This window comes from Odocoileus virginianus, unplaced genomic scaffold, assembly GCF_023699985.2.
Source record: "Odocoileus virginianus isolate 20LAN1187 ecotype Illinois unplaced genomic scaffold, Ovbor_1.2 Unplaced_Contig_21, whole genome shotgun sequence".
Taxonomy (NCBI): domain Eukaryota; kingdom Metazoa; phylum Chordata; class Mammalia; order Artiodactyla; family Cervidae; genus Odocoileus; species Odocoileus virginianus.
Window position 1 is genome coordinate 104,257 of NW_027224338.1, and position 18,890 is coordinate 123,146.

The 18,890-nt window shown below is 38.5% G+C and overlaps 1 protein-coding gene across 3 annotated transcripts in view; it reads right to left on the bottom strand.

The window, feature by feature from the left end:
* Positions 1 to 570: 570 nt before the first annotated feature.
* The window catches only part of LOC110139303 (PABIR family member 1-like), a 62,102-nt gene continuing 43,782 nt past the window's right edge, over positions 571 to 18,890 (bottom strand). For 2 of the 3 annotated variants that reach the window (XM_070464229.1, XM_070464228.1), the window contains exon 9: positions 571 to 858. The gene's annotated coding sequence lies outside the window, so the exon portion shown is untranslated. The remainder of the gene's footprint in view (positions 859 to 18,890) is intronic. The other variant, XM_070464230.1, reaches the window with a different exon arrangement.

Genomic DNA, 18,890 nt, shown 5'->3' on the forward strand with positions numbered 1-18,890 from the left:
TGGAAAGAAACAATATCCTTGCTCTAAATATTTATATGAAATACCTCAACATTCTAAAATCCTGGAGAAGGTTCTGGTTTGTATGTCATAGGGGCTGGCTGGACACTTAGAAGAGAGGTGGTAGACAAAATTTGGGCATGGGAAGGGATACTGGCCTGGAGACATTATTCCTTCAAACCTAAGATTCTGTGAAAACTAGAGTGCAAATCCATTTCCTAAAGGAAACTATACTTTTAAAAGTACACAATTATAGAGATGGAGAACAAATTAGTGGTTACCAGACATTAAGGATGGTGGAGGGTGACAGGGTAGGTGTGACTATAAAGGGGTACACCAGGGAGATCTTCGTCGTGACAGAATAGTTTTGTGTCTTGATTGCGGTGAATCTATACATGTAATAAAAGAGCATAGAATTATACACAGACATTGTACCTATGTCAATTTTCTGGTCTTTATATGAAACTGTAATTATGTGCAATGTAATCATTGGGGCAGACGGTGAAGGGCAACTTCCTATGAGTATAATTATTTCAAAACAAAAAAGTTAACAAACATCAAGCACAATCCTGCATTTCTTTTAAGTACCCTACAAAACCCTTTATTTATCCAATTTTTCTTTTAAGAGAACCCCACCCCCACACACCATAATTCCTTGGTTGCCGAGGATTAGAACTACAGATTTAGGAACAAACTTTTCCTTTTCCATCTTAGTTTCTTCATTGGGGAAAAAATGTCAGAATGCATATGTCCTTTTTCAAATTTTAATCTACAGAACTGATGTTTTGGACTAAGCTATTCAGTTGGTAATGCCTTAAGCAGACTGGGCGGTTCTACATCTATCTAAGCCAGCTCTTCTCCCTGTCATGGAAAAAAAAGCACAAACATGTTAAATTCCTGTCATACCTTCCATGCAAAAAGAAGCATAAGGTTAGGTGGGTGGGAGAGGACAGGTCAGGAGGGTGTGGGGTCCTGTGGTAAAGCAAAAGGCTCTCGGCTCAGAGGGAGCTGTGCTTCTGATGTTGAGAAGTGTAGAGAAATTGCCCCCAGGAGGTCAAGGCACTTGGAAGATAAACAGTTCAACTAGCCTTGGAGAGGGGGCCATTGGAGTTGAATGTAGAAATGTGAACCAGCTTCCCCTCCCCATCTCCCCAAGTCCACCAGAAGTGGAGGTGGACAGAGCCTGAGCCCTCCAGTGAGAACAGGCAGTCGTAACAGGCAGGTTTTAAGGGGGTTTGGGATAGGAGCACCTGCTGCTGGTTGTCAGCATCCCAACACACTCTCTCTCCCAGAAAGTCCCCAGCGTGGCCTCTGTAGGTTCATGCATCTCACTGAGACTTATTTAATTCATCTCATCTGGCCCAGAGCACATGACTATAAGCTGCCTCATATTCTCTTATTTTGAGTCATAAGGGCCTGGGTTCATATCCTAATTCTACTGTTTCCTAGTTTTGTGATCTTGGGCAAATGGGGATAATACCTGCATTACAGGGTTTCTTAAGTGTCTGGCACCTAACAGGTGCCTAGCAAATGCTAGCCTTCTCTTTGCTCTGCTCATTGTTCCCTATGTGGCTACCACATTACTTCCTAGACTGGAAGCTCCTTGGGAGAGCTCCTTTATGTTCCCTCTCCCCTGTATCTAGCATAGGGTTGAGCACACTGTTAATGAGTCCCTATTGTTAAATGGTGCCTTCCTGGCTGCCTCAGTGAGACTACTGATGGAGACCCAAAAATGAGCACAAGGGAACATCAACATTCCACTGCTGCTTTTTTTTTCCACTTAAAAAATATTTTTAATTGAGGTATAGTTGATTTACATTTTTATAGTTTCCAGGTGAATCAACATTCTATTTCAATATGAAAGTAACAGCTGGATTCTTTACTTCCCTGATACATCGTTCTAGTAAAACAGGCCCACATTTAGTGCAAATACAATTTTAGACAGACCCACATTTAGTGCAAATACAATTTTAGACAAATATTATGTCGCTCAAGTAAAATTAAAGTCAGTGACTAAGTGTCTTGACAAAGTGGCTTTTTGATCAGTTTATCAGGTGTGAAGCATGAAAAATATCAATTTCAGACTTACAGGCTTATTACCACAGAATTCAAAAGGTTATCAAATATAGCAAAAAAGAACATTCTTGGGACAACTAACTGTAATGGTATACTGTATCAATGTTATATTTCTTGAATTTACTAACTTAACTGTGTTTATATAAGAATGTTCTTAGGAAATACATTGAAGTATTAGGGGGTGATGGGACATGTTGTCTGCAACTTTGCAGTGTTTCAGAAAAGTGTGTGTGTGTGTGTGTGTGTGTGTAGAAAGAGAGAGAGAATGATAAATGTAACAAGATGCTAACAATAGATAAATCCTCATCAAGAGTATGTGAAATTTCTTTTTACTCTCTTCGCAGACAACTTTCTTTAATTTGAAAATATTTCACATTAAAATTTAAAAAATATTATTTCGGGCATTTAACTATTGTGTTTGATGCTGTGATAGGTATGATATTCAAAGGAGAACAAGACATGGTCTCCATCTTTAATCCAGAAATTCAGAGTCTGGGGCTGGCAGGACAAAAAAAGAGGCCAGGACAATTCAGTGCGGTAAAGGGTGGCAGAGAGGAGATATGCTAAAACCAGACTTCCTAGGATGAGATGGTCAGAGGAGGCTCTTTACAGAGGAGGTAAAGGAGAAGCTTAATGTTGGGGGAACTAATTAGGTTTGGGGATGGCAATGGGACATGTAAGCAAAGTTAACCAACAGACTGTGGGTTATAGAGAAGAGATGCCTATAGACAGCGAGAGAAAGTCACCTGCCTTCTGAGGACAGAAAAAAAGGCCTGAATAATCAGGTGTCAGGGACCAGGCCCAAATCACCACAGCCTCTGAAGTGCAGGCATAAGCAAAAACACTAGAAGCTGAAAGCCCACTTGAACACAAGGATGAACTTTATGGTGCGGTATACTGAATGTCCTAGAGACATCAGCCCCTAGATTGATTAATATAAGTAGCCTGGATACATACAAGCATGGCCCCAAATTAGTTAGGATTGCTAATAATAGACTGTGAGGCAGGAAGAGGATGTTAAGTGATCATAAGAAACTAAAGAAGTGATTTTTGAAGAACAGGATGAACTTTACCAGCAATAAGGATAAGGTAGTACCCAATTAACACACAACAGGATGGGGAGAGATTGTTGTTAATAGGAAAAATCCTGAGAACAGTACCAGGTTCCATAATAAAGGGAAATCAACAAGGCAGTACTGCTGTTTCAGAAGTCAATGGGGGAATGGGAATTTCCACTCAATAATTAGATACAGGAGCCAGGATGAGAAAGTACCTGAATGTTCCTACCAAGGGCCTGGTGGGAGCTCTTTTTTTCCCCTTCGCTGAAAACTTTTATATTATGGAAAATTTATAAAAATAATGAGAACAGCATTAGCTTAATAATGAGAACATTTTATGGCTTTAACAGCACATAAAACTGTCAAAATGTGACAATTTTTGACCTACAAAAATGACAAGTTCATGTTTCAAAAGAAAATGAACCCCCATATACCCAACACCCAGCTTTAGTGATTATCAACACGTAATTTAATTTCATTCAAATTCCCACCCATGACCCTGGCAAAGTGACTAATTTGAAGCAAATCTCTAGTGGGACTTTTTTGTGCTTTAAAAAAAATGATTTAGTATCTATAAAAGAGATTCTACATATAATAATGTTTTTAGTTAATTTTCTCAGTAATATGTCCTTGCGGTTCAAAATTCAAAAGGTACATACTGTTGTATTATTTTAATATACACAATTTTTATTTTGTAGTTACACTTCCATAAAGTAAAAAAATAAAAAGAGTACGAAATAAAAGGACAAGTGAAAAGTCACCTTCCAAACCCTGTCACCTAGCCAACAGCTCCCCCTCCTCAGAGGCAATCAACATTAACAGTTTTTTATGTATCCTTTCTGGGATGTTTTACTCATGCTAGCAAAGAGATTGAGAACTATTTCCACTGATTTGTACCTTGCTTCTTTCAGCTAACAAAATATTTGACATCATTCTATATCAGCACACAAAGGGCTTCCTCCATTTCCCAGCTACCTAGCATTCCATTGAAGAACTACAGTTTCTTTAAGGAACCAAATCACTCTTGGGGGACTTTTAGGCTGTTTCCAATCCGTTGAGGTTACATACTGTGTGGAATGACTCAACCTTATGCATTCATTTTACGCCAAAGTAAGTAAGTGTGTCTATCTGTAAGATAAATGCCTCGAAGCTGAATTGCTGGATGAAAAGGAAGGCACACATAATTTTGATAGATATTGCCAAATGGCCCTTCATCAGGTTGTAGTTATTTTAATGCTATCTTCACCCTTGTATCATGTGCAGTTTACTTTCTGCTCCTTTCCACTTACTCCAAGTGGCACTATAAGGGGACCATTTCAACATACAGTATCAAACTCAGAAACACCCTCTCTGACCTCGTATGGGTCTCCCTCTACCACTCTGCTGCCAGGACCACCAGCCTGTCCTTCCTTCCCACTCCTCGCCCAGAGGCATCAGTAGCTTGCTGGCTTCCTTTCCTCCTTCCAAGCTGGTGCTGTGATCAGCCATCTTAGCCATGCGAGCACTGATCTCTGGACTCACTCTCCCCGTGACCTTCTGTAGCACCTGCTCTGCCAATCCTCAGCCCTGTGAAAACCCCACCATCCATTCTCTCCACCTCCCACTCCCAGCCTGCTAACTATTGCTGGAGAAGGTTATGAGATTGGCTCTGTTACAAAGCCAGGCCAGCCAGCCTCAGCAGGGCCCCAAGGGCTACAAGGTAGTCCTTTTAAATATCTGTATCAAATTTCTCTCAGCGATTGTTTCAAATCCTCTCCCTCTCCTCAGATTCCTTACCCCAACCTCACCCTGACCCCAAACCCTCAGTTGAGGGCCAAGCTTTGAGTTTCAATGACAGGACATAGGTCATCAAGCAGGAACTCCCTTGATTCTCTCGATTCTCTTGGTACTTGACCTTGCGTGTCCTTGGATCACTGCATTTTCACATCTGCCTGCTCATCCCCCACTCCTCAGCCTCCAGAGAGCAAGGGACTCCCTCCTCAGGTTTCCTCTTCCAGCTGTGTTCTTGACACTAGGTTCTCTTGCCTTCTCCTACACTTGGCCATCCTCTTTCCCTTCGGGCAAGCTTTCCCTCCTGGCTAGTTTTTCCTCTCTCAGCCTAAAAACACTTCCCTCATATCTGTGTCACTATCCCACACTACCAACAAACTTAAAAAATTTAGCCATCTTTAAAATTACACAAGTAATTCATGCCTCCTGGCTTCACTTCTTCCAAGTCAGCCCCAAAATTTAACAGAAAACTCAGAAAATAATGATAAGCAAAAAGGAGAAAATAAAAACCACCCATAATTCACCGTGTCACTGTTAATATTTTGGTGTGTTTCTTTCCAATCATTTTATATGCACATATATAAGTTTAGATATCTATATGTATTTCTTCTTACAAAAGTGGATCATCGTACACAAAGTACTGTCATACTGTATTTCAGACATCATGGGCTTCCCAGATGGTGCTAGTGGTAAAGAATCTGCCTGCCAATGCAGGAGACACAAGAGACACAGGTTCATCCTTGGGTTGGGAAGATCCCCTGGAGAAGGAAATGGCAACCCACTCCAGTATTCTTCCCTGAGAAACCCCATAGACAGAGAATCCTGACTAGATAAAGTCCATGGGGTCTCAGTCGCATACAACTGAGAACACATCATGCATAGACATCTTAGGTTTGCTATTTCTTAGTTGTCTGATCCTGGTTAAGTAAATTAACATCTGAGTCCATTTCCTCCTGTGTAAAATGAGGACAATTATAGTAACTACCTCACAGGGCTGTTGTGAGGATTCAGTGAGACAAAAATATATAAAAACACTTATCACAGTGCCTGACACATAGTAAGTTGAATTAATGTTAGCTATTATTATAATCTTCCCACGTCAATAAATATAGCTCTACATAATAATGCAATGAGTTCTGTCAGTGCTATGTCTAACAGGAGTGACTAAAGCACTGCAGTGACTCACCAACACATATTCATTTGACATACAAGCAAGCATATCTGTGGGATAAACCGCCTAAAGCACAACTGCTGGTTCAGAGGCTCTGCACATTTGTAATTTTGATAGATATTGCCAAATTGCCCTTCCTCAAGTGGGAGTTACCGTGATTTCTCTAAGTTATCCCTTATTGATGAATATTGAGGCTGTTTTCAAATTTTTCATTGATAGATGGTGAAGAACATTCTTATAACTAAATATCTGCTTGAATTCATGATTATTTATTCAGGCCAAAGGAGAGAGTATAAGTAAATGCACAGAGATGTGGGAGCAAACGGTGTGCACTGGAAACTGCTAGTATCAGTGATACTCAGGGGGTAGAAGGACAAGAGGTGAGCCTGTAAATAGATTGGGACCAGATTGTAAAAGACTGTGAATTTCACATTTATTCATCTAATCAGTCACTAAATATTTAGTGACTATCTGTTACAGGCCATGCACTGTTTTAGGCAGTTTATTCACTTAGTGAACAAAAACAGAAAAAGATTCCTGCCCTGGGGGAGTTTACATTCTAGCGAAGAGATACAAACAAGAAAAGTAATAAACAAATTACAGAGAATGTTAGAAGGTAATAAGAAAAAAGGAAAGATAGAGTAGGCTAAAGGGGATGAGGAGTGCTGGGAGTGAAATTATGATATTATAGTAATATAATAATATGTTGTTCTTAAATATCAATGATTAATATTAATATTGCACAATGCAATATTAAATAGAGTGACTGCTGCACTGCAGAGTTTAAATGTATTCTAGGAATGAGGAATCACTGAGGTAGGCATTCATATATATTTATCATCATCTGTGCCATATCCGCATACTACCTGATACCTAATGGTTTCTTTAAATTGACTTACCTTTCCCTACCTAAATTTATTTTAAATGAAGCTCTATAACACCAACATAAATGTAAACTCAGTATTACATGCCACAAAAGTCTAGAAGGGGATACTGGATGATATCTCTGGCTGGCCTCTTCCCTTCATTACAGAGACTAGTTAGTATATAAGAACAATAACAACCAGCACTTTTAAAACTGTGTGCTTATTATTTGACAGCTAACTTGGTATTTTTACATGCTGCATATAATTAATTTTATCTTCACAGTAATTCTATGCCACAGGTACCATTATTGTACCTATTTCTTTAGGAGGAAATTTGGGCAAGCGATTAACTCTCCCAAGCCTCAGCTTCCTCCTAAATAAATGGAGACAATAATGAGGATATATACACAGAACTCATACAATTCAACATCAAAAAAACAAACAACCCAATTTAAAAATGGGCAGAGGACCTGAATAGACATTTTTCCAAAGAAGACATACAGATGGCCAACAAGTACATGAAAAATTGCTCAGCATCACTAATCACCAGGAAAATGCAAATCAAAGCCACAATGGGATATCACCTCACACCTGTCAGAACAGCTATTATCGAAAGATACAACAAATAATAAGCATTGGTGAGGATGTGGAGGAAATAGAATCCTCGTGCACTGTTGTGGGAATGTAAATTGGTGCAGTCACTATGGGAAACAGTATGGAGGTTCCTCAAAAAATTAAAACTAGAACTACCCTACAATTCAGCAATTCCATTTCTGGATATTTTCCCCAAAGAAAACAAAAATACTGATTCAAAAATATGTGCATCTCCATGTTCAATGCAATGTTATTCACACAGCCAAGATATGGAGGCAACCTAACAGTTTATCAATAGATGAGTTGATAAAGAAGATGTGATATATATACACAATGGAATATTACTCAGCTATAAAAAAAAGAATGAAATTTTGCCATTTATCAAAAACATGGATGGACCTAGAGGGTATTGTACTAAGTGAAATAAGTCAGATAAGGACTACTGTATGATCTAAGTGAAATCGTACAGTAGTCCTTATCTGACTTATTTCACTTAGTACAATACCCTCTAGGTCCATCCATGTTTTTGATAAATGGCAAAATTTCATTCAATACATGTAAATCCATGGCTGATTCATGTCAGTGTATGACAAAACCCACTACAATATTGTAATTAGCCTCCAACTAATAAAAATAAATGGAAAAAAAATAAAATAAAAAATAAAACCATTATTCATAAAAAAAATAAGCTAGTGAAAAAGCATGGACTCTGGGTATGCTATAGCCCTCAAAACTTCCTTTTCTCTCAATAAATATTTACTTCTGCAAAAAAAAAAAACAAATGAACAATCATAGCAAAACAGAAAAGAGTCTTAGATACAGAGCATAAACATGTGGTTGCCAGAGGGGAAGGCGGGTTGGGAGGATGAGTAAAATAGGTAAAGGAGACTAAGAGGTACAGACTTCCAGTTACAAATAAATGAGTCACAGTCAACTAACATAGTGTTCTGGTCAATAATACTTCATTTTTTTAAAGGGAAAATAACCTAAATGCCCCCAAATAAGGATCTAATTGAAGAAATCATAGTCAGGGTAAGATAGTAAGCAAACATACACATGTACTATGTACTTATAGCCTCTGGTCAGAATTTATATTGATAGAAAAAACTGTTAAATTTTTAAATAAGTAAAACAAAAACTATGAAATTATATATATTGCATGATCACAAAAATATTTCAAAAATATAAATAGGAGAAAAGGCTGGAAGTACATCAAAATATTATTGATTATCTTTGAGAGTTAAGACTGTTAGTAAATTTTTAATCTTGTAGTTTTTTGGATTTCCCAAGTTTTCTATGAGTATTTACCATTAAAAGGAAATTTTTAAAAATAAAAAAGGCAATATAGGACAGAAGGGCCCATGGCTTCTGCTTACTCCATGTTATGCTTGGGAGAGATGGGGAGAGGGGACAGGAATAGAAGGGAATAGAAGCTCTCAGCTACATCATCCCCTGACCACTAACCCCCAAAATCCAATGACTGAGGTTAGAGCTAGATTATTGCTTTAAAATACAAACACCTTCCCTCAGAGTTAAATTTATTGGTCGTTTTAATTTTCCTGCGAAGGACTTTAATCAGAATTTCCAAATTGATTATAGACTTGCTAGGATGGGAGTTTTGATTAGAAGATGGTAAGAAAATGAACCTCTGGGAGCACCGGGAGGGAAGGCTGGCACTTGGGTCGCTGGAGGGAAAGAGGAAACAGAAAGCAAGGTAGGAGAAAACTAAAGACAAACTCTCAACTTCAGTTGTCTCTAATTCAAGTCCTTTGGGGGAAGAAACAGAATATAAACACGATAAATAATACATCAGCAGAGAGACAGGGCCTAGTTTCTGTTAACATGATTAGTCTCTGAAAGCATAATACTGCTATTCAACTTCCTGAGAAATGAGCTTTGTTTCTTAAAAAAGGCCATTTTCGGGACTTCTCTGGTAGTGCAGTGGCTAAAGCTCCACACTCCCAATGCAGGGGGCCTGGGTTTGATCCCTGATCAGGGAACTAGATCCCATATGCTACAACTAAGACCCAGTGCAACCAAAGTAAAAAAAAAAAAAGGCCATTTTCATTCATGAAAAATAATATGAAACTTTGAATCACTCAGCCTAAGAATCTGAACCCGAGAGCTCTTTCCCTAGTTTCAGTTCTCTTTTAATAGATTCCCATAAAATCACACAGATGAACCCAGGTTCTCTGAAAGGCTTACAAGCAAGAAAAGTTCAAGATAATGTAGTAATGTAGTCCTTCAGTATTGGTTTATAAAGGGAAAGTAAGCCTTTGAATGGAGTGAACAATATTTTTAAATAGTTTAGAGAAAATTAGAGACTGAAGAAAAGCTTGTCATGGAAAAAAAAAAACCTAGGAGCAGAATGGTTTTATCTCTGACATCAAGCAATTATTGCCTAATGACCCCCAAATGTGATTTAGCCCTCAAATGTGGTATTGTGTGAGTCCTGAGTCACAAAGGAAAACAATGTCCGATCTGCTTGGTGCAGACCACTACATCTACAAAAGGTAAGTAAGTACACTACCTCTGCTTTCACAATGTAGTAAAAGAGAGAACAAAACCCTTTAGTTGATGGCCAAATGTGGTACTACATTTCTAGTACACAAATAGTTTCCTTTTCCTGCTCAACATTTGAGGAATCCCAGACAAGACTCAGACAATCCTGGCACTTCTGCTGGAGTTCCTATTTGGTAAAGCGAAATTAGCAAAGCGTGTTGCTTGGTAACATGTGCTCTATTAAACCCTTGGATCTTAGGGATGATGAAATAGACCAAGTACATCTATTTGGTTTGCTTTTTTTTCCTTTCTTTCTTTCTTTCACCAAGATCCAAAGGCTGATACCATGCTTCATGGCTTTCCCAGTACCCACAGCCCCCTGACCAACAGGACACTGGCAAATACCTATGAAAGTCAGACTCTTATCCTGTCAGTAAGTGAGTGAGTTTGGGAGGCTACATACATATAAGTATGTCCCTGGGACTTTAGCAAGCCATAGTTTCTCTTTAACTGACTATGATTTATCTATGAATTTATCTTGAAGTTAACTAAAAGCGAGAAGTCATATGAAGCTATTCCTAAAAAGACTTAGAAGCCTCTGGAGAAAGTTAAGTCAGTTTATTTTCTAAGTCAAATAGGATTATCTTTTGAAGGAAGTATTCCCTTCAGCTGATCATCTTAAACAGTAATGAATAACTGTATTTGGCTAAATATTCAAACCCAAGATAAACAAGGTAAATTCTTTGAAAGCAAATATAATCTGATGAGCATTTTTGATAAAATAAACATAGTTAAACATATTTCCTCACTCTCATTGATGGCTTTCCTATCTCAAGCAACATTTAACACAACAAATCCTTTTGAAAATTAGGATTTTAAAATCAAACTATCATTTAAACAAACTACATACATGGGCCACATAAATGAACATGCATTGCTGGTGGGAATATAAAATGGTAAAATTACTTTGGAAAACAGATCAGCAATTTCTTACAAAGTTAAACATGCACTCACATAACATAGCAATCCTACTAGGTATTTACTCAAGAGAAATTAAAATACACATCTACACAAAAGCTTAAACACAAATATTCATAGCAGCGTTATTTGTAATAACCCATAACTGGAAACAACCCAGCTATCCATCAAAATGTGAATGGATAAGCAAAAATTGTGCCATCTACATACAATGAAACACAACTCAGCAATAAAAGAGATGAAGTACTGATCCAGGATGAATGGATTTCAAGGACATTCTAAACAAAAGCAACTAGACACAAAAGAGTATATACTGTATGATTTTATACATATATATAAAATTCTATAAAAGAGGACTCTAATCTGTAGTGATGAAAAAAGGAGATCAGTGGTAACCTGGAGCCAGTGGTAGGAGTAGAGGAAGATTAATGATGAAAGGTCAGTGGACATTTCCGTGGAAGTGGTCTACATCTTGACTGAAAGCTTAAAATAGGTGAAATTTATAGTAAATGTGTAAATTATATCTCAACTGAGTTGATTTTTTTCTTTTTCAAATTCTTTTCCCATTGAGGTTATTACAGAATATTGACTAGATTTCACTGTACCATACACTAGTTTAAATAAAAACTCTTCAAAAGTTGACAATTTAAAAATATGTCTGCTTAGCAAGTGTAAGTAATATGTATCCTGTGTAAACTGTGGACCAAGAGTCAGTCTCTACAATTAGGAAACCGCTCTCTTGAAAAACTTAAGCACACAGGAACATATGCATGGTAGAAGGCATTGAGCCAATGCTATTTGGAGCTGGTATATACAGTTTAATAGGTTCTTTTAAATAGTGCCTACCATATGGGAGAATGGCAAAAGGAATAAAAGGCAAAGGATTCACTAGGCTGGAAAGGAGACCAATATACACTAGGTTGGTTGGGAGTGCTCATGCGTGCTCAGTCCCTCAGTCGTGTCAGACTCTTTGTGACCCTATAGAATGTAGCCACGAGGCTCCTCTGTCCATTGGATTCTCCAGGCAAGAATACTGGAGTGGGTTGCCGTGGTTCGAGATCTGGGATCAGATTAAGGACAAGATATGATGTTCTACATCACTGTGAACCCTGGCTTGTCACTGTCATCTTATGAAATGCATCTTAATAGAGAGGCCAATTAATCTGGATGAAGCTTGACTAATCTAAAAGCTGATATCAAATGACTGAGACAAAGAGTAGAAAATGGTATAGGACAAGAGGTTCTTCAGATTCCTTGGCCACACTACAGGGCACCTCTTGCCCTCACCATCAGTGTGGAAGCTCTCTCATTATCCTTTTGGTGTTTGGCAAACATTCTATTAAGGTTACAATAAATGCAAGAGATCTGATGAGGAACTGACCTGGAATATTTTATTCATCTATATAGCTTTAGAAATTAAAAGATGGGAAAAATAGATAATTGAGTATCTCTCACATACAGTCTTAGGATAGGATTCAGAGTACAGTCATATTGCACTGGGAAATAATCTGAAGTTATTTTTTTAATCAGAGGAATCTAATAATATCACAAATATTTAGGAACTGATAATGAAATGTGAAAAACAAGAGTGGACTGTTGTAGTCATTTCTGGGTGCCACACTTGAAGGATATTAACAAATTAGAGGCTAATGGCCAGGATGGTAACAAGGCCTAGAAACCATCTCAGAGAAAAAAGACTAGAATGCAAACCTAAAGTAGAAAAGATCTGTCTGGACATGGTAGCTGTTGCCAAATATCCAAAAGTCTACACCTACAAGAGAGGTGATGCTGCTGCTAAGTCACTCAGTCATGTCCGACTCTGTGATCCTATGGACTGTAGCCCACCAGGCTCTTTTGTCCATGGGATTCTCCAGGCAAGAACACGGGAGTGGGTTGCCATGCCCTTCTCCAGGGGATCTTCCTGACCCAGGGTTTGAACCCGAGTCTCCTGCACTGCAGGCTGATTCTTTACCACTGAGCCACTGGGGCAGAGGTGATAGATAGACTTCGCCTATTTTCGTGGCATTCCCTATGACAAATTAAGACCAAAGAACGGAAGATAGATTTCAGTTCAATATCTGGGGGAGTTTTTTAATGAGCAGAACATTCTAACAGTTGAAATACTCTTTGACTCTCCTTCAGTGAAAATTAAAATAGAAGTTAAGTGAAGAGTCCCAGGTGGTGCTAGTGGTAAAGAACCCTCCTGCCAATTCATGGGGGCTTCCCAGGTGGTGCTAATGGTAAAGCACCTTACACCTCTTACACCTGCCAATGCAGGAGATGTAAGAGATGTGGGTTTGATCCCTGGGTTGGGAAGATCCCCTGGAGGGCACAGCAACCCACTCCAGTACTCTTGCCTGGAGAATCCCATGGACAGAGGAGCCTGGCAGGTTACAGTCCATAGGGTCGCAAAGAGTTTGGACAGGACTGAAGTGACTTAACACGCACACACGCAAGTGAAGAATCCAATAGTGGTAAGGGAGCATTGATGCCCTTATCCTTTCCCTCACATTAGTCAGAGCTGCATATGAGTTTCTAAAACATATTTATCTTCTATTATTTCTTGATTATACAAGTAGCAGATTTGCTATGTGAAAAAAAATGAAAATACAGACAAGCAAAGAGAAACACAAATGAAAACAAAATTATGCATCTTCCACCTCCTAGAAATGTAAACATTTTGGCATATGGCCTTACAGACTTTTTTCTGTTATAGATTGCTATAAAATATATATATATATACACTTTTAAAAAAACATAAATGAGATACCATTAATAACACTACTTTTTTACTTTACAATACAGTATAAACATTCTTAACAGGTACATCATTCTTAACAGGTACAGAGATTTCCATGGAATGACTATACTGTAATTTGTTTACCCGAAGTTTCCCAGAGGGCATTCTATATAACATCAGTTCTACAAGATGACCCTCAAAAAAATAGGACTTAGGCTAAATAGTTTTAAATGCCCCATACCGTATTCCCTTTCTTGGGCTTTCACATGTTAAAGAAATGAATTAACTGAGTTCCCCAAACTTACTTGACCAGAGATTGTCCATGGCCTGTCCCTTCTTTAATTCTCCAGGACACTTACTTATATTTTATAAAACACTCTGATAAGTGCTGGCTTAACTGATGCTTCAGTGTTAGACATTAGGTTTCTAGTTTTTTACATAAAACTTGCCGTTTTAACCATATTGAAGTATACAATTCAGCACATTGCGTGCATGTGTGCTCAGTCGTGTCCAACTCTTTGTGACCCCATGGACTGTAGCCTACCAGGCTCCTCTGTCCATGGAATTTTTCAGCAAGAATACTGAGTGGGTTACCATTTCCTACTCCAGGGGATCTTCCCAGCCCAGGGATCAAACCCGCATCTCTTGTGTTTCCTGCACTGGCAGGCAGATTCTTTACCAACAGTGTTACCTGGGAAGTTTATATTCACAAATTATATTCCCATTCTATGTTTACAAAGATTTTTCATCATCTCAAACAGATATCCTGTACCCATTAAGAATCCCCATTCCCCCTCCCACCAGCCCCTGGTAACCTGTAATCTACTTTCTGTTTCTACGAATTTGTGTAAGTGGTGACATGCAATATTTATCCTTTTGTGTCTGGCTTATTTCACTTATAATGTTTCCAAGGTTCATCCATGTTGTAGCATGTGTCAGAACTACACTCCTTTTTGTGACTAAATAATAGTTCTTGGTATGGACATACCACATTTTGTCCATTCATCTGGTGATGGACACAAGTTGTTTCAACCTTTTGGCTATTATGAATGAATAATGCTGCAAGGAACACTGGCATACAAGTCCTGTTCAAGGCTTTGTTTTCAAGGGGTGGAATTATTGGATCATATGATAACTATGTGTTTAATATTTTGAGGAACTGATAAACTGTTTTCCACAGTTGCTGTGTCATTTTACATTCCAGTGAGAAAGGTGCAAGGGTCCCATTTCTCTGCATCTCCACCAATACTTGCTACTTTCTGTCTTTTTTATTAGAGCCATCCTCATATATGAAATGGCATCTCTTTGTGGTTTTGATTTGCATTTCCCTAATAACTAATGATGTTGAACATCTTTTCATGTGCTTATTGACCATCTGTATATCTTCTTTAAAGAAATGTCTATTCATAAAGTCTTTTGCCCATATTTTAATTGGGATTTTTGTTGTTGAGCTATCAGAATTGCTTACATATTCAGGATTAAACCCTTATCAGATATGATTTTTAAAATTTTTTTACACTACAGGTTGCCTTTACACTGCCTTGATAATGTTCTTTGATTCACAAAAGTTCTTAATTTTTATAAAGTTCAATTTATTTTTCTTTTTGTTGCTTATACTTTTGGTGCTATATCTAAGAATCCATTGCTAAATCCAGGGTCATAAATATTTACCCTCTTCTTTTTCTAAGAATTTAATGGTTTTGTTGTTGTTCAGTCACTAAGTTGTGTTCCACTCTTTATGACCCCATGGACTGCAGCATGCAAGGCTTCCCTGTCCTTCATCATCAGAGTTAGCTCAAACTCATGTCCATTGAGTCAATGATGCCATCCAACCTAATTTCATTCTCTGTTGCCCCCTTCTTCTCCTGCCCTCAATCTTTCCCAGCATCAAGGTCTTTTCCAGTGAGTTAGCTCTTCACATCAGGTGGACAAAGTATTGGAGCTTCAGCTTCAGCATCAGTCCTTCCAATTAATATTCAGGGTTGATTTCCTTTAGGATTGACTGGTTTGATCTCCTGGCTGTTCAAGGGACTCTCAAGAGTCTTCTCCAACACCACAGTTCAAAAGCATCAATTCTTCAGTGCTCAGCCTTCTTTATGGTCCAACTCTCACATCTGTACATGACTACTAGAAAAACCATAGCTTTGACTATATGGATCTTTGTCAGCAAAGTGATGTCTCTGCTTTTTAATATGCTGTCTAGGTTTGTCACAGCTTTTCTTCCAAGGAACAAGCATCTTTTAATTTCATGGCTGCAGTCACCATCCACAGTGATTTTGGAGCCCAAGAAAATAAAATCTGTCACTGTTTCCATTTTTTCCCCTTCTATTTGCCATGAAGTGATGGGACTGGATGCCATGATCTTCATTTTTTGAATGTTGAGTTTTAAGCCAGCTTTTTCACTCTCCTCTTTCACCCTCATCAAGAGACTCTTTAGTTCCTCTTCACTTTCTGCCATTAGAGTGGTATCATCTGTGTATCTGAAGTTGTTGATATTTCTCCTGGCAATCTTGATTCCAGCTTGTGTTTCATCCAGCCTGGCATTTTGCATGATGTACTCTGCATGTAAGTTAAATAAGCAGGGTGACAATATACAGCCTTGCCATACTCCTTTCCCAATTTTGAACCAGTCCATTGTTCCATGTCCAATTCTAACTGTTGCTTCTTGACCTGCATACAGGTTTCTCAGGAGGCAGGTAAGGTTGTCTGGTAGTCCCATCTCTTTAATACTTTTGCATTTTTTTGTCATCCACAGTCAAAGGCTTTAGCATAGTCAATAAAGCAGAAGCAGATGTTTTTCTGGAATTTCTTTGCTTTCTCCATGATCCAACAGATGGTTGGCAATTTGATCTCTGGTTCCTCTGCCTTTTCTAAATTCAGCTTGTACATCTGGAAGTTCTCAGTTCATGTACTGTTGAAGCCTAGCTTGAAGGATTTTGAACATTACCTTGCTAGCATGTGAAATGAGTGCAATAGTTTGAACATTCTTTGACATTGCCCTTCTTTGGGATTGGAATGAAAACTAACATTTTCCAGTCCTGTGGCCACTGCTGAGTTTTCCAAATTTGCTGGCATATTGAGTGCAACACTTTAACAGCATCATCTTTTAGGATTTGAAATTGCTCAACTGGAATTCCATCACCTCCACTAGCTTTGTTCATAGTATGCTTCCTAAGGCCCACTTGACTTCACACTCCAGGATGTCTGGCTCTAGGTGAGTGACCACATCATTGTGGTTATCTGGGTCATTAAGACCTTTTTTGTACAGTTCTTCTGTGTATTCTTGCCACCTCTTCTTAACATCTTCTGCTTCTATTAGGTCCATACCATTTCTGTCCCTTTATTGTGCCCATCTTTGCATGAAATGTTCCCTTGGTATCTCCAATTTTCTTGAAAAGATCTTTAGGTCTTAATACTTAGGTCATTGATCCATTTTGAGTTAATTTTTGTATACGGTATAAGGTAGGAGTCGAATTTCATTGTTTTGCACATGGATATTCAGTTGTCCCAGCCCAATTTGTCAAAAATGTTAGGTTTTCCAAAGTGACAAATAATGTTACAGTAAACATCTATTTCAACTTGTCATATTTTCTCCTAAGAAAAATTCCTAAAAGAGTTGCTATATCAAAAGATGTACACATTTGGGGGCTTCCCTGGTGGCTCAGTGGTAAAGAATCTGCTTGCCAATGCAGGAGACACAGGTTCGATCCCTGGTCCGGGAAGATCCCACGTGCCACAGGACAACTAAGTCTGTGCACCACAATTACTGAGCCCGTACTACTGAGCCCAGGAGCTGCAACTACTGAGCCCATGGGCCACAGCTACTGAAGCCTGAATGCCCTAGAGCCTGTGCTCTGCAACGAGAGAAATCACCACAATGAGAAGCCCGTGCACTGCAACTAGAGAGTAGCCACCACTTACCACAACTAGAGAAAAGCCTGTGCAGCAACAAAGACCCAGCACAGCCAAAAAAATAAAAAATGTTTTAAAAAATGTACACATTTTGAAGGTTTTTGATACATATTAAACTTCCTTCAGAACTCAGATGGTAAAGCGTCTGCCTACAATGTGGGAGACCCGGGTTCAATCCCTGGGTCAGGAAGATCTCCTGGAGAAGGAAATGGCAACCCACTCCAGTACTCTTGCCTGGAAAATCCCATGGACGGAGGAGCCTGGTAGGCTACAGTCCATGGGGTCGCAAAGAGTCGGACACGACTGAGAGACTTCACTTTCATTCATTCATTCGTTCAAACTTCCTCCAGAATGGACATTAGGAATCCACCACAGTGAATTCATATACCACTTTCCCCATGCTCTCAACAGCTTTGTTTATTACACAAGTTTTTAAAACCTTGGATAATCAATGTGGCATGAGGATGTATTCTAAATCAAGGTTAAGGGAATTTTAGCTGAACGTCCCTTGACAGCCCTAACATGTTAGCCTTAGCAATTTTCTCTCCAAAGACCTCACACTTATAAAAATACTATAGAAGAATATGACAATGTAAACCACTGCGGAGTTTAATATGTCTAGTTAAGAAAGCAAACTATTGATGGACACCTAGGGTAAATCAATTTTCCTCCACTAAATTTAAAAAAATAAAGAAAGTAAACTAAACCTTTCCTCTCAGAAAAGCGGGACTAGAAATGAAAAATACAGTGAGGTTCCTCTGCTGGATAATGTGATTTCAAAATATTTCTTTCCTCAGCACAAAGTCACGGACCAGCTGTTTGCGACTTTCAAGTATGTCCTTTTTCATTTGTGTTCAGTGGAGAGTTACCAAACACGAATCATGCTAAGAAATCAACTAAACTGCAATAGAGGAAGAAATTTTTTCTTATAGCCATACAGTAATTATCAAGGAAAAAGAAAAGGCTATTTTGCTGTTTATCTGCTTTTCAGTACCTGCTGAGCACTTCCAAATGTGTATTGGGATAGAATTTTTATGGTTGATGTTGCTTTTGGCCCTGTCTCCTTTGCTACTCTGAAACAAATAGACAAACTATATCTCTTTTTTTGTCTCAAGCTGTAGCTATAGCAGAAAGAAAACTTTATGGTGAGTGTTTTGTCAGTGGAACTTATTAATATGGAACTCCTGAGAGGATCATTTTTCCACACAAAACAAGAAACCAGGGGG